The sequence below is a fragment of the Phyllostomus discolor genome, chromosome 1 (genome assembly GCF_004126475.2).
Source record: "Phyllostomus discolor isolate MPI-MPIP mPhyDis1 chromosome 1, mPhyDis1.pri.v3, whole genome shotgun sequence".
Taxonomy (NCBI): Eukaryota; Metazoa; Chordata; class Mammalia; order Chiroptera; family Phyllostomidae; genus Phyllostomus; species Phyllostomus discolor.
This window is the reverse complement of record NC_040903.2, coordinates 114114070-114130035: the sequence shown is the minus strand read 5'-3', so window position 1 is coordinate 114130035 and position 15966 is coordinate 114114070. Positions and strand designations below refer to the sequence as shown.

Here is a 15966-nt window from a genome sequence, read left to right as displayed (position 1 = left end):
GAGATAAAACTAAAATGGCAGCTTTAAGAACCAGCCTCTTTGACTGGTTTGGAGGTCGGGGTATGAGGAAGGCATGGGTAATTGGAATCCAGAGACGGTCTCAAAGTTGCACTTAAATGAACATCCCTCCTTCCTGTCCACATGGCCCTTCCTTTCCCTTGGCACCCTGCTAATGAATGGTGAGGCTTTCCAGATTTTTGTGTGTGTTTTTAAAGATTTTATTTATTTATTTTAGGAGATGGGGAAGGGAGGAAGAAAGGGAGTGAAACATCAATGTGTGGTTGCCTCTAGCACACCCCATACTGGGGACCTGGCCTGCAACCCAGGCATGTGCCCTGACTGGGAATCAAACCGGCAATGCTTTGGTTCGCAGGCCTACGCTCAATCCACTGAGCTACACCAGCCAGGGCCGGCTTCCCAGTTTTAACGGCAACTGCTACCATTTATTTACTGAGTGCTTATTGTGGGACGGCCTTTGTGCTGGACACTTTGGGGAAGACAGTTACCCGAGAGTCCTGCTACAAAATACCTGTTTTGATGAAAGGTCACAGGAGCAGAGAAACTTGTAAGTTTCCCTGATACCTCTGAAAACAGCTCCAGCTACTCGGAGCTGATTGAACCTTGTTAGCTGGAAGGAAAGAGATATTCCCTTGGATGTGGGCCAGCTGGAGACCCCATCGCTTGGGGTCTGCCACGTCATTGTGGCAATCCTGCAGCTCTTTTGCCCATTTTGCGTGGGGGTCTTTGGCTAGGGCTGAAGGGCCCAGTTCTCTGAGCTCTGCTGAGAGCCTGTGTTGCATTAACCTGGCCCTATCTGCTGGAGGGGCGCTGAGATGGGAGTGATAAACATGGCTTCCCTTCTGAGTTAAAGCTCTCGAAGTTGTCATTAGGCAGAAATCTTTCTTAGAGAAGACGCTAGCTTCCCTAATGATTGTCTTTTTCTAATTCTCACCTGAGGATATTTTTATTTGATTTTGGAGAGACTGGGGATCAAACCCACAACTCAGGTATGTGCCCTGACTGGGGATTGAATCTGCAACCTTCTGGTGTATGGGATGATGATCCAGCCAACTGAGCCACTGGGCCAGGGCTTCCCTGATGATTTTTGTAGAATTCTGGAAGTTTGACAGGACAGAACTTTTAGGTCTGAAATTTGTACTCTCGTTTGGCCCCTGGAGCCTGTAGGCTGCTAGGGCTGCTGCTATCACAAGAAACCTCTGAGCCAGGGCGTAGCCTCCACACTGAACTGTTAGTTCTTCCTCCATAGGCTGATGTGTCCCTCTGCCGCTTCGCCACTGCCTCAGGGTAAGGCCCCGACTCCTGGGCAGGACACACTTGGCCCTCTGTTATCTGGACCTTGCCTTCCTATCTAGCTCCACCTCTTACCACACACCACCCCTGCAGGGCTCTGTGTCCTTTTGCCAGACTGGACAACCTTGACAGAGTCTTGTTGCTTCTTGCCTTTGCACTTGCTGCTGCTTTTACTGGAAGGTCATTCTTCATCTGGCTAACTCCTGCTTATGCCTCCAATGTGCCTAGAGGCCACCTCCTTTGGAAAGCCTTCTCTGGCCAACTCAGGCTGGTGCCTATGTGCCCCTTCTCATTTATTATAACACAGTATTGCAATAGTGAGTTTACTCTGTGTCCCCCTAAAACTGGGATCTGCTGGAGGGGAAGAGTTGCCCTGTTCCTTCCTCACTAAACCTGGTAAGTCATTCCAAGCTTCTTATACTGACAAAATTTTAAAAGGTGTGTAGGGAGCTGGTGGGGAGGGCAGTCAGTCCTGTTCCTTTCTGAGCAAGACACACATAACCTAGGAGCCATAAAAGCAAAGGCTGGTAAATTTGGCTATAGAAAAGTAATTTTGCCTAGCAATAGCCCAAAGGCAGGGTCAAAAGACAAACAAACTATCTGGGGAAATTATCTGTAGTTCATAGAACAAAGATCTAATCCCCTAATACATAAAGAACTCTGATACATTGATTAGAAAAGTGAGTAGAGGATAAAAACAGTACACACCGATACACACCCTTGCCCATAAACAGCTACCTAACTACATTGATAAGGAGAGCAGTGCAAATCAAATTACACTGACGTGAAAGTTTCACCTATTAGATAGCAAGAGTATGGAGAATGTGCACCTTCACATTTTGCTCTTTGGAGAGCAATCTAAAAATATCTTTCAAAATCACATATTACCTTACCTAGAAATTCTAGGATTTGTCCCACAGAGAGACACAACATATATGACATTATATGAGGTCCATCCAGAATGTAGCCAGCCATGAACTATGAAAAATAGAGACATTTATTGAAGAAGGTAAAAGATACAAGAAACATCGTACACAGGATGATGATGCCTCAGTCCCCTTCAGAGTAGGCACCTTGGGACCTCACACAGTTCTTGCAGTCACTATCCGCTGCCCTGTCGTATTTTCCTGAATCTTATCAATGGTTTGAAATCTCTTCCCTTTCAGGTGATTTTAGTTTTAGGAAAAGCCAGAAGTCACAGAGCACCAAATCTGGGCTATAGGGGAGCTGAATCACCTGGGGGATTTGATGTTCCTCAAAAAAAACTCTATACAAGACGTGATGCATGAGAGGACACATTGTCATTATGAAGCTGCCAATCACCAGTTGACCATTGCTGCGGTGTTCTGAATCATCCAAATAGTTTCTGCAGGGGAATGTTCAAGCTTAACACAAAATTTGATGCAGATTTGTTGCTCTACTAGCTCGGTCATTTTGAATGTGATGGCCACACAGTACGTATGCTTACTCGACAGTGTCTACTATTCCCAGTGACTAGTACAGTGAAGTCATCATTGTTCACACATGCACATTCTAGTCCCCTCTCCTTGGCTTTCAGATTACATTGATGTCATGCAAAGCATTCTCATTAGACAATGGCTGAACTTTCTCCAGACGGACCTCATATTTCAGCCAGGCTATTCACTTCAGCATTGTCAATGGTAGTAAAAGACTGGAGACACCCTCACTGTTTAACAGCTGGAGATTGCTTAAATAAATTAGGGTGATTCCTACACTGTAATTCTACAAGGTCACAAGGCAAAGTGTGGGGAAGCTCCCCAGGTGCTTGTATTGGATGATGTCTGAAATACATTGGTTAAAGAAAATGTAAGATGCAGAAAATGAGTATTGCATACTAGCTGTGAATAAAAAAATGAGGGAGAAGAGAATATGTTCACCTCGGCTTATACATGCATCAAATACCTATTGAAAAATAAATAAGAAACCAGACATTGTTTCCCACTCAGCAGGGGAACTGACTGACTTCATTTTAAGTTTTGAGCCAGCTGAATAAATTATCTACTGTAAAAGCAGTTGAATACATGCTTTTTAAAAGGGCTTCTTCTTCCCTGTTATTCAGAAGTTCTTAAAAATGACTCGGTAAGGAGACCTGGAGATTTCCATCAAGGTCCTTGGAGTAGACACAGGTCTGTTTTTCTTGTCATGAGCTAATAGAGGAAGATGGCTTTGAGGACCTCTGCATGCTTCTTACAATGCCTCTGAAGTGCCTGATCTCAAAGAGCTTATGGCTTATGGGAAGAAGACTCAAAGTTTTAAAATAATCAAAAGAGAAAATGAGAAGTGAGATTATATGGTACAAACTTTAAGTGCTGTGGTTCAGAATTGAGAGGTAGTTGGGGTGGCCTTTTGGAGGTGTCAGAACTCAGGTGGGTGCTTCCTGGAGGCCCAGTGCAGCTGAAGCAGATAGGGAGAGTGCAGAGATGCTGCCACGTGCTCGATGTGGGTGCCCAAGTGCAAACTTGGACTCCATGGACTAGGGAAGCATGGTGCCTGCCGAGTGTGGTAAAGGTCAACTGTGAAATTTGCAGGACAGGTTGGAAAATTGAGAAGCTGGAGTCAGTGAGAAAGCCAGATGCTTAACCAGGAGGCCAGGCTATGCTGAGGCCTTGGCCACATCTGTGGGTGTGGAGAGGGAGAGAGTGCAGAAGTGAGTGACAGTGTGAAAGAAAATCAGCATGATGTAAGGCCAGTCCTTGTGGACAGTGGAGGAGGGGGAACTTCATGAGAATTGTGTGTGTGTTGGCAAGATGATTAAGTCCCCAGTGCCACCCTCTAAAAATATTGTGCTTTGCTTACCATTTTTTTCTCTCAGGATTGTTCAGTCTGCCCTCATGGTTCTTGGACATTTTGCAGTGTAGAGTTAGAAAAAGCCAAATGAGGTATGCAACTGAGTAAATGGGAGGAAAGAGGAAAAGAGCCCTACTTTGGGGTTGGTCCCAGAGTCTTCTTTGCTGTGGCAAATCAGGTAATGGGTAAAGGGAGAGAGAAATTAAAGCTAGAAGAAGAGACTCCATTAACTCAAAGTGCTGAGAGAGGCCTGCATGCAGAGGGTGGCAGAAGAGCCATGTAGGTGGCCAGGAGTTGGGCTACAGCTGGGATGGGCTTGTAGAGTCTCAGAGCTGGTAAGAGGTACAAGAAAATGGGGATGGGGATAAAGAGATGTTCAGTGAATGTCGCTGAGAATTGTGAGTTGGACACACTTCGATGTTCTTCAAGAGACCCAAGTAAAGATTCGGGTTCCTGCCCTGGCTGGTGTGGTTGAGTGGATTGAGTGCCGGCATGGAAACCAAAGGGTCACTGGTTCAATTTCCAGTCACAGCACATGCCTGGGTTGCAGGCCAGGCCCCTGATGGGGGCGGGGGCATATGAGAGGCAACCACACATTGATGTTTCTCTCCCTTTCTCTAAAAATAAATAAAAATTGGGCCTCCTGGTGCTTACCACAGGCTGTGTTCTTACACTGCCTGTGCAGAAGGAGGAGGCAGAGTAAACTCACCCCATATGCACCTCAGCCCAGGGCCTTTGCCTGGTCTGTATTGTGAATGGGAGGACATGGAAAAAAATTTTACTTAAAATAAATTTTTAAAAATCACCCTGGCTGGTGTGGCTCAGTGGATTGAGTGTGGACCTACAAAGCAAGGGGTCACTGATTCAATTCCCAGTCCAGGCACATGCCTGGGTTGAGGGCTGGGTCCCCGGTGCGGGGTGCGTGAGAGGCAACCGCACGTTGATGTTTCTCTCCTTCTTGTTCTCTTTCCCTTCCCCTCTAAAAATAAATAAATAAAAAAAATATTTTTTAAAATTAAAAATCTTTAAAAAAAAGATTGGGGTTCATTTTAGGTTCCTTTACCAGCATGTGCTTCTTTAGCATGATCTGTGCAGTACTGAGCCATAGGGAGCCCCAGATTATATTCAGGTTATATACATGTGTTATGCATTCTGTGTACTGCAAAGAGTTTTCTTGATCTTATTTTGCCCTTCTAACTCAACAGCATCACAATAGACTCAACTAGGATATTTAATTCCATTTTACACATGGGAATATCGGGGTCACCCTTTCTCTTTCTGCCCTACAGCTACCAAAGAGGTTGCTGCTGCCCCAGAACTAGATCCCCCCAATTCACTAGCATTTACCTCCTGAAATACCCTTGCACTACATACCACACGCCATCAACACATACCATACATCACCATCACCAGCACACACTCACTACCACCACATGCCACACATAGCACCAGCATCATATACAACATGCCATGCACTACCATACACCATCACCACCACCACCACCACATACAATATGCCACTCTCTACCATACACCATTACCACCACCACCACATACAATATGCCAATCGCTACCATACACCACTACCACTACCACATACCATCACCACACATACCACTGCCACTACCACCACACATGCCACCACCACACACACACCATGCCACACACTACACACCATCACCACATACTACCACCACATATGACACAATACATCACATGCCACACACTACCACCACCACATATGACATAGAACACTAAGCACCAGCACCACCACACAACCACCATCATCACATACACACCACGAGTACACACTGCACATGACCACCACACAACCACCACCACACACAATACATACCACTACTACCACACACAACACAACACACATTAACCACTACCACTACGACCAGATACCTGGTTTTTCAGTCCCAGTTTAGTGGCTGCTCCATTACCTCTTTCTTCCTGAAGTTTCTTCATACATATTTTCTAGGGAAGCACAAAAATCTGAAATGTCATGCATCTACCTCTGTACAAAGAACCCTGGAGTCAGATCCTAGTGACTGACAGGTTGTTTACCCTGGGACCTTCCTAATGGAACCAAATATTCTACAATATTCAAGGCAGGTTTGGTACCACCTAGGGCAAGGCAAGGGTCAAGATCCGGCCAGAACTGCTGTCATAACAAAGGAATGTTGGGAGTAGGAAAGTGTGAGGGCAAGAGGCAGATGGTGCATTTGAGCTTTAGGGCCTTTGGAGGAGGTGCTGATAATTGAGGTGTAATCTGAGAACGTCATCCCCTTGCTGCAATGACCTAATCTCATGGTGACTTTATCTGCTGAGAGTATGTGGTTACCTTTGGCCTGCTGGCCACATAGCAAGTCCCTGGGGATTGGAGACCCTTCAGACTCCCTTTTGGGCCTCTGGATTCCTGGAAGAGGGTGTAGAGTTCATAGGTACCTTCGTTTGCTTGGGCAAAGTAAATGAAGTCTGAAGGGTTCACATTGAGGGTGGGGTGAAAATCATTTCTTGTTCTCCAAAGAAATCATGGATTAGGAGCTCACGTCACCTTGGAACTTTTAAAAATTGTACTCTTGTCCTAGCTGGTGTGTCTCAGTAGATTGGACACCAGCCTGTCACCAGTTCAATTCCTGGTCAGGGCACATGCCTGAGTTGGGGGCCAGGTTCCTGGTTGGGGTGTGTGAGAGGCAACCGATGGAGATGTTTCTCTCACACATCAATGTTTCTCTTTTTCTCTCTCCCTCCCCTCTGTCTAGAAATGAATAAACAAAATCTTAAAAAAATAAAAATTGTACTCTTGGTAGGGTGAAAATTGAACTCTGGAGCTCCTCTCTTGGGGAGAAATTGGCATGATGGGAACCTGGGAGAGAAGGCCATATAAGGGAACTCATGTTTACTTGGCACCAGGCCTATGCCAGATGTGAGCTTTGCATACCTTATCTCATGTAACTCTCCTAACAGTTCTTCAAGATAGGCATTGCTATGCCCATTAAAAAAATAAGAACCTGAGGCTCAGAGAGAAAAGTATAAAAATTATACTAACTACAAACTGAAACATGGCCTCTTACACAGGCAGGACTTGAGTTGGGAATAGAGAGAGATACAGATAGGCTGACCATGTATTTTGTTGTCCAAAGTGGGCACTTCTGAGAATGAAAAGGAACAATAAATGTGCCAGGACAATAGGCATCAACTGAGTCTGTCTTTGGCAAATTGGGATGTGTAGTCACCCTACACACAGAGCACCAGAGGGAAGTGTGGCTCAGCAACCATGCCCTGGGAATTAACAGCCACCATTTATTATGTAATCCTCATAGCAATTCCTAAGGTGGATTTTTTGTTCCCTTTTGACAGATGAGAAAACTGAGGCTGAAAGGGGTACTTATTTTCTGAAGGTCATGCAGCTTTTAAGTGGGGAAGCTGTGCCGTCACCAAGCCCTTGCTCTTTTTGTGGGCCATACTGCCTCCCAGGCTTAGGATCTTTGGAGGAAGACCAGAGGAAAAGACCAACTGGAGAAAGAGATAGAAGGCTTTTTGGTCTTGGAGTGTGACAGGCCATTTCCTAGGCTGTCCCTGCAGTTTCTATGTGGCCTCTTCTGGGACAGGCATGTGAGCAGTGGCTAGGGAAGGAGAGTGTGCGTGTGATGGTGGCTGGGGCACAGTGGAGGCCCCAAAGTCTTCTGTAGTCTTCTCTGATCTTCCTGGACCTTCAGGGGAGCAGTGGCCAAAGCAGGGGATTTCCAGGAAAAACAGGTCATTCATTGAGTTGCCCCATCTCTATGATCAATGAACAGGAACACTGAGAAATTGAATGGCAGATATTTTGGAGCCAGGACTGTATCCCTGGTCTACAGATTCTGCTGTGACTCCAGCTCAGTCCCTCTGGGGCTCCCGGAGAGACTGTGGTAGTCTAGATGCAGGAATACTCTAGGCTGAAGGGCAGAAAGTGTGCAAGATCATACATGTGTAGGTTTGTGAGCTTCTTCAGGATTAGTTCCTGCTGTGCTCACCAGCCAGCCTGACATTCAGGGGTGGGTCAGTGGCCATAATACCAACAATGGAGGGCCTGGTCCAAAGCTCAGATGGTCTTTGCAAGCCCCTTGACTTCTTTTTTTAATCCTCACCTGGGGACTTTTTTTTTTTTTTCATTGCTTTGGAAACATTGATGTAATAGAAAAACATAGATCAGTTGCCTCTCATAGGCTCCCTGACTGGGAATCGATCGAACATGCTGCCTGGGTATGTGCCCTGACTGGGAATTGAACCCACAACCTTTCGGTGTATGGGGCGATGCTCCAACCAACTGAGCTACACAGGCCAGAACCAGGCCCCTTGACTTATTGCATCACAGGTAGATGGGCAAGGAATTGGCTGCCGATCATGTAGCCAGGCAGACCACACCACCTGCACAGACCCAGGCTTGGGCAGGCTGCAGGCTACCAAGAAAAGGAAAGTCACTGCCCACAGAGATGCCAGTCTACCTGGGTACCTCACACAAGTACAGTACCCCAGGCCTCTGCAAGCCAGGGGTGCATCATCAAGGGCCAATTATGTTTCTTTATTCATTTATTTATTTAAAAATCTAGCCCTGGCTGGTGTAGCTCAGTGGATTGAGTGCAGGCCTGCAAACCAAGGGGTTGCAGTTCAATTCCCAGTCAGGGCACATGCCTGGGTTGCGAGCCAGGTCCCCAGTAGGGGGTGCATGAAAGGCAACCACACATTGATGTTTCCCTCTCTTCCCCGTTTCCTTCCCGTCTCTCTGAAAATAAATAATGAAATCTTTATGAAAAAAGAACACTCATTTAAAAAATGCATTAAAAAAGAAATCCTTGGAAATTAATAGACTTTACAAACACAGAAGGAAAAATACCATATGATTTCACTCATATAGACTCTAACGAGCAAAAGAAATGAACAAACAATAGAAACAGACTCATAGATACAGAGAGTAGACTGATGGTTGCAAGATGGGAGGGGGTTAAGAGGCTGAGTGAAAAAGGGGAAAGGATTGAGAAGTATAAATTGGTAGTTACAAAATAGTCACAGGGATGTAAAGCACAGTATAGGGAATATAGTCAATAACACTGTAATAACCATGTATGGTGTGGGGCAGGTACTTAAAATATTGGGATTGACCTCATGCAATGTATGAGGTGGTATGCAGGGGCAGACTCCAGAAAAAGGTTTGGTGTCTGTCAAGATTTTCCTTTGTCTATACTGCCTGTGGAGCTAATTGTCTCATGATCTTAATGGTCTAAACCACTGGGTGTGTTGGTTTTGGGACAACCTGGGAGGGAATCCAGGCCTGGTGATCTCAGGTGCTGCCTGTGACCAGCCCTGGGCTACTGTTCGGAGCTACAAAGTGATCCACAGTTTGTGGCTGCCTCTACTGGGCCTGGATGTGCATGAGAGGGGCCTAGTTGTGCACCAAGACTCTGGTTTCCACCAGGACCGAGCCTGGGGACAGGTCAGCAAAAGTCCCAAGGCTCCCTGAGATCCGCACTCACCTGTTAACTGCCTTTTAAGCTCAGTCACTGAAAGAGTTGTGCTAAGGGCCACCAGCAATCAAGTCTCAACTACAACAGGAGATCTCAAATAACCCACAGAAGGTACATTTCTGGAGCACCCAGCTCAGGTGATCAGGAGACTGCACCACTGAGTCCTATAGACACCTACTATTTAAGGCCACCGTACCAAGGCATAGAAGATCTACCTAATACACAAAAACAAATACAGAGAAGGAGCCGAAATAGGGAGACAAAGAAACACGCCCCAAGTAAAAGAAAAGGAGAAATCTCAGAAAAACAACTAAATGATATGGGAGGCAAGCAATCCACCAGATACAGCATTTAAAACAATGGTTATAAGGATGCTCAAGGAACTTAATGAGAATCTCAACAAAGTGAGAGAAAACATAAAATAAGATATAGAAACCATAAAGAGAGCCAGGTAGAAATGAAAATACAATATCTGAAATGAAGAACATACTAGAAGAAATCAACAGCAGGTTAGATAAAGCAGAGAATCAACAGCAATTGACAAAGTAGTAGAAAATGCCCAATCAGAGAAGCAGAAGCAAAAGCAAAGAAGAATTTTAAAAATTGAGGCTAGCCTAAGACACTTCTGAGACAACCTGAAGTGCAACAACATCCACATCATTGGTGTATGAGAAGCAAAAGAGAGAAAGCAAGGGATTGATAACCTATTTGAAGAAATAATGGAAGAAAACTTTACTAACCTGGTAAAAGAAAAAGACACACAGGTCCAAGAAGTGCCCAGTCTCAAACAAGATAAACCTAAAGAGGCTCACACCAAGATATATTATAATTAAAATGCCAAAGGTTAAAGACAGAGAGAATTATAAAAGCAGCAAGAAAAGTAGTTACTTACCTATGGGGGCCGGGGTGGGGGGTGTGGCATAAGCCTGTCAACTGATTTCCCAACAGAAATTTTTCAAGCCAGAAGGGATGAAAAGCAAGGGTCTACAACCAAAACTACCCTACCTAGCAAGGCTATCATTTAGAATTGAAGGAGAAATAAAAAAAAATCCCAGAAAAGAAAAGGTTAAGTGAGTTTGTTACTACCAAACCAGTATGTTAAAAGGTCATCTTTAGGAAGAAGGGGAAAAAAGAAGCCCTGTCTGGTGTGGCTCAGTGAATTGAGTGCTAGACTGTAAACCAAAGGGTCCCTGGTTTCATCCCCAGTCAGGGAGTGTGCCTGGGTTGAGGGCCAGGTCCCCAGTGGGGGACATGCAAGAGGCAACCACACATTGATGTTTCTCCCCCTCTCTTTCTCCTTTCCCCTCTCTCTAAAAAATAAATAATGTTTATTTATTTTTAAAAATGTTTAAAAAGAGAGGAACATAGTTATAAAGAATAAAATGCCAATAAATATGTACCTATCACTAATCACTTTAAATATAAGTGGATTAAATCCTCCAATCCAAAGACATAGGGTAGCTGAATGGATAAGAAAACAAGACCCATAAAAACAAGATACATTATTGTATGTATCTCACTTCACACAAGAGACCGACCTCAGAATGAAAGATACACACAGACGAAAGTAAAGGGAGGGAAAAAGATAATTAATTCAGTGGAAACAATAAAAAAGCTGGGATAGCAATATTTATATCACACAAAATGGACTTCAAAATAAGGCTATACAGTAAGAGACACAGAAGGACACTACATAATGATAAAAGGATTGATCCAACAGGAGGATATAACCCTTGTGAACATTTATGCACCCATCATAGGAACACCTAAATAAATAAATATTGAAGGACACAAAGAGATTGAACATCATGTAGTCACAGTAGGGGATTTTAACACTTCATTGACATCAGTGAATAGATAGATCTTCAAGACAAAAGATCAACAAGGAAATGGCAACTTTAAGTGACACACTAGAGTAGATGGATTTAATTGATATTCTCAGAGCCTTTTACCCCAAAACAGCAGAATATACATTCTTTTCAAGTGCACATAGAACATTTTCCAGGATAGACTACATGTGAGGACACAAAACAAATCTCAATAAATTTAAGAAGATTTAAATCATGTGAAGCATCCTTTCTGACCATAATGACATGAAACTAGAAATTAATTGCAAAAGAAAAGACAAAGCCTGAAAAACACACAAAGACATGGAGGCTAAATAACACGTTTTTAAGCAACAAATGGGTTAACAATGAGATCAAAGAAGATATCAAAAGTTACCTTGAGACAAATGAAAATGAACACAAAACCACCCAAAATCTATGGGACACAGCAAAAACATTCCAGAGAGAAGTTCAAAACAATACAGATCTACCTCAAGAAACAAGAGAAATCTCAAACAATTAAACTTACACCTAAAGGAATTAAAAAGAGAACAACAAAGCACAAACTGAGTGGAAAGAAGGAAATAATTATGGTTAGAATGGAAATAAATGACATAGAGACTAAACAAATACACAAAAGGTCAATGAGACCAGAAGCTGGTTTGTTGAAAAGATAAATGAAATTGACAAATCTTTAACCAGACTCATCAAGAAAAATGAGAGAGGACCAAAATAAATAAAATCAGAAATGAAAGAAAAGTATCAACTGACAAGTACCAAAGATTCCAAGAAATTATCACAAACAACTACTATATTTTGCTGTGTATAATACGCCCTTTTTTTGCCCAAATTTTTGAGGGAAAAATAAGGATGCACATTATACATGGGTATAATGATTATATATCATGGGTATAATAACGGGTAAATAAAAGCATGTATAATGTGCACAAAGTGTGGGTGTGCATTATACACAGCAAAATACACTATATGCCAACAAATTAAACAATCTGGAAAAAAATGGATAAATATCTAGAAACATAGTCTTCCAAGGCTAAATCAGGAAGAAACAGAACATCTGAACAGACAAATTACAACTAATTAAATCATAGCAGTAATAAAAAAAATCACAACAAACGAAAGTCCTGGACCAGATGACTTTACAGGTGAATTTTACTAGTCACTTAAAAAAGAACTAATACCTATCCTTCTCAAACTATTCCAAAAAAATTTTAAGGGGAGGGAAGACTAGCAAGCTCATCTTACAAAGCCATCATTATTTTAATTCTAAAACCAGATAGACACTTACAAAGAAAGAAGATCATAGGTCAATATCACTGATGAACATACACGCAAAAATTCTTAACAAATTATTAGCAAGCTGAATGCAGAAATACATTAAAAACATCATACACCATGGTTAAGCAGAATTTCTTCCTGGGATGCAAGGTTGGTACAATACCAGCAAATCAATTATCATGATACACCACATAAAATAAAGGGTAAAAACCAAATGATTATAACAATAGGTGCAGAGAAAGCATTTGACAAAGTCCAGCATGATTTTGTGATAAAAATTCTCAGCAAAGTGGAAATAGAGGGAAGATATCTCAATAAAGACTATATATGACAAATTCTCACCTAATTTTCTACTCAACAGGGAAAAAATAAGAGTGTTTCCCTTAAGATCAGTAACAAAACAGGGATGTCAACTTTTCCACTTTTATTCAACATAGTACTGGAAGTCTAGCCACAGCAATCGGACAGGAAGAAATAAAAGGAATCCAAACTGTAAAGGAAGTAGTAAAATTGTCATTATTTGTAAATGACATGATAGTATATATAGAGAACCCTAAAGACTCCACAAAAAAACTATTAGAACATATAAATCAGTAAAGTAGCAGGATACAAAATTAATATTCAGAAATCGGTTTTATTTTTATACAACAGAAATAAACTATCAGAAAAGGACACTAAGAAAACAATTCCATTTACAATAGCATTAAAAAAACACAACTCTACAAGTAAGTTTATCCAAGGAGGTAAAAGACATGTATTCAAAAAATTACAAAGCACTGAAGAAAGAAATCAAAGAAGGTACAAATAAATGGAAGCATACTGTACTGTATCCATGTATATAAAGAAGTGACGTTATTAATATGTCCATACTACCCAAAGCAATGTATAAATTCAATACAATTCCTATCAAAATACCAATGGTGTTTTTCACAGACTAGAAAAAAATAATCCAAAAATTTATATAGAACCACAAAAATCTTTGAATAGCCTAAGGAATGTTGAGAAAGAACAAAGTTGTAGGTATCACACTACCTGGTGTGAAACTATACTACAAGATGACAGTTATCAAAACAGCATGGTAATGGCATAAAAACAGACATGTAGATCAATTGAACAAAATAACCCAGAAATAAACCTATGCCTATATGGTTAATTAATATTTGACAAAGAAGACAAGGACATACAGTGGGGTAAAGATGGTCTATTTAATAAATGGTGCTTGGAAAACTGGACAGATACATGAAAAGTAATGAAATTAGACCATCGTCTTATACTATATACCAGAATAAGCTCAAAATGCTTTAAAAACTTAGTGTTAGAGTCAAAACCATAAGGATCCTAGAAAAAAACATAGGCCATAGAATCTGACATTTCTCATAGCAATATTTTTTTCTGATATATTTCCTCGGACAAGGAAACAAAAGAAAAAATAAACAAATAGGATTACTTTAAACTAAAAAGTTTTTGTACAGCAAAGGAAATAAAAAAATGAAAAGACAGTGTACTAAATGAGAGAACATATTCACCAATGATACATCTAATAAGGGGTTGATATCTAAAATTTTTAAAGTCATATTGCTCAATGACAAAAAAAGCAAACAATTAAAAATGGGCAAAAGACTTGAATAAACACTTCTCCAAAGAGGACATACAGATGGCCAGTAGACATATGAAAAGATGGTCAACACCAATAATCATCAGAAAAAATGCAAATTTAAACCACAATGAGATATTACCTCATACCTGCTAGAATGGCTATCATCTATAAGTTAACAACAACTGTTGGCAGGGATATGGAGAAAAGAGAACCCCTGTGCACTGTTGGTGGAAATGCAGATTGGTACAGCCACTATGGAAAACAATATGGAATTACCTCAAAAAAATTAAAAATGAAACTGCTTTACCCTGGTTGGTGTGGCTTATTGAGTTGAGTGCCAGCTGGTGAACCAAAGGGTTGCCACTTTGATTCCCAGTCAGGGCACATGCCTGGGGTGCAGGCCAGGTCCCCAGTGGGGGGTGCATGAGAGGTAACCACACATTGATGTTTCTCTCCTCTTTCTCTCTTTCTTCCTCTCTCTCTCTCAAAATAAATAAAATCTTTTAAAAAATGGAACTGCCTTATGACCCAGTGATTTCATTTCTTTAAAGAAACCCCAAACACTAATTCAATATAATATATGTATCCCATGTTCATTGCAGCATTATTTAGAATAGCCCAGATCTGGAAGAAACCCAAGTGCCCATCAGTAGACGAGAGGGTAAAAAGTTGTGGTACATATATGCAATGGAGTATTACTTGGCCATTAAAAGAAGGAACTCGTACCATTTGTGACAGCATGGTTGGACCTAGTAGGTTTATGCTCAGTGAAATATGTCAATCAGAAAGAAACAAATGCCATATGATTTCACTCAGATGTAGAATCCAAATAATAAAATAAATGAGCAAACAAAATTGAACTAGACTCGTAACAGAGATCAGACTGGTCATTGCCAGAGGGGAGGGTTGTTGGGGGACTCAGTAAAGAGGTGAAAGGATTAAGTACAAATTGGCAGTTACAAAACAGTCATGGGGATGTAAAGTGAAGCATAGGGGATATAGTCAATAATATTCCAATAACTATGCATAGTGCCAGTTGGGTACTGGAAATATCAAGGGGAGAACTTTGTGAAGTGTATGATTTTCTGACCACTAAGTTATACACCTGAAACTAATACAAAATAAAACTGAAAAAAAAAAGCATTTGTATAAAATAATATGCCTTGATTTTATTGTTGAGTGTATAGCATATAGAATGTTAATATATTCAACAATTATAGTACAAAGGAGGTGAGTGGAAACAAAGCTGTATTAGAGTAAGGATGGTATCTTGAATCCAAATGAAAAATGAACAAAAGAACAAATGAAGAGAGCCAGAACTGGTAAATAACAAACTAAAAATACATACTTGCTCTTCTCTTTGCTTCTTAAAAAAAATACAAATATGTAAATAATTATTATAACAATTTATTGTTGGATTTGTAATTTATATAGACATAAATATATATAATATATAAACATATGAATATATAAACATATGAGGTCTGTCTAGAAGGTATGCAGCCATGTTAAATGAAAAAGAGACATTTATTGAAGAAGATAAGAGATACAAGAAACATCATGCACAGCACAATGACGCCTCAGTCCTCTTCAAAGTAGGCACCTTGGGACCTCG

At 41.3% G+C, this 15966-nt stretch overlaps 1 long non-coding RNA gene and 1 other non-coding gene across 2 annotated transcripts in view; both read left to right on the top strand.

Annotated features, from left to right (window-relative positions):
- Positions 1-10506, top strand: part of LOC118501046 — a 76623-nt gene extending 66117 nt beyond the window's left edge. The window contains exon 4 of the long non-coding RNA XR_004903612.1: positions 9926-10506. This is a non-coding gene — a long non-coding RNA (uncharacterized LOC118501046). The remainder of the gene's footprint in view (positions 1-9925) is intronic.
- On the top strand, positions 4757-4888 carry LOC114493697. Its single transcript, XR_003684306.1, has one exon. It is a non-coding gene; the product is annotated as a small nucleolar RNA SNORA51 (small nucleolar RNA).
- Positions 10507-15966: the final 5460 nt, after the last annotated feature.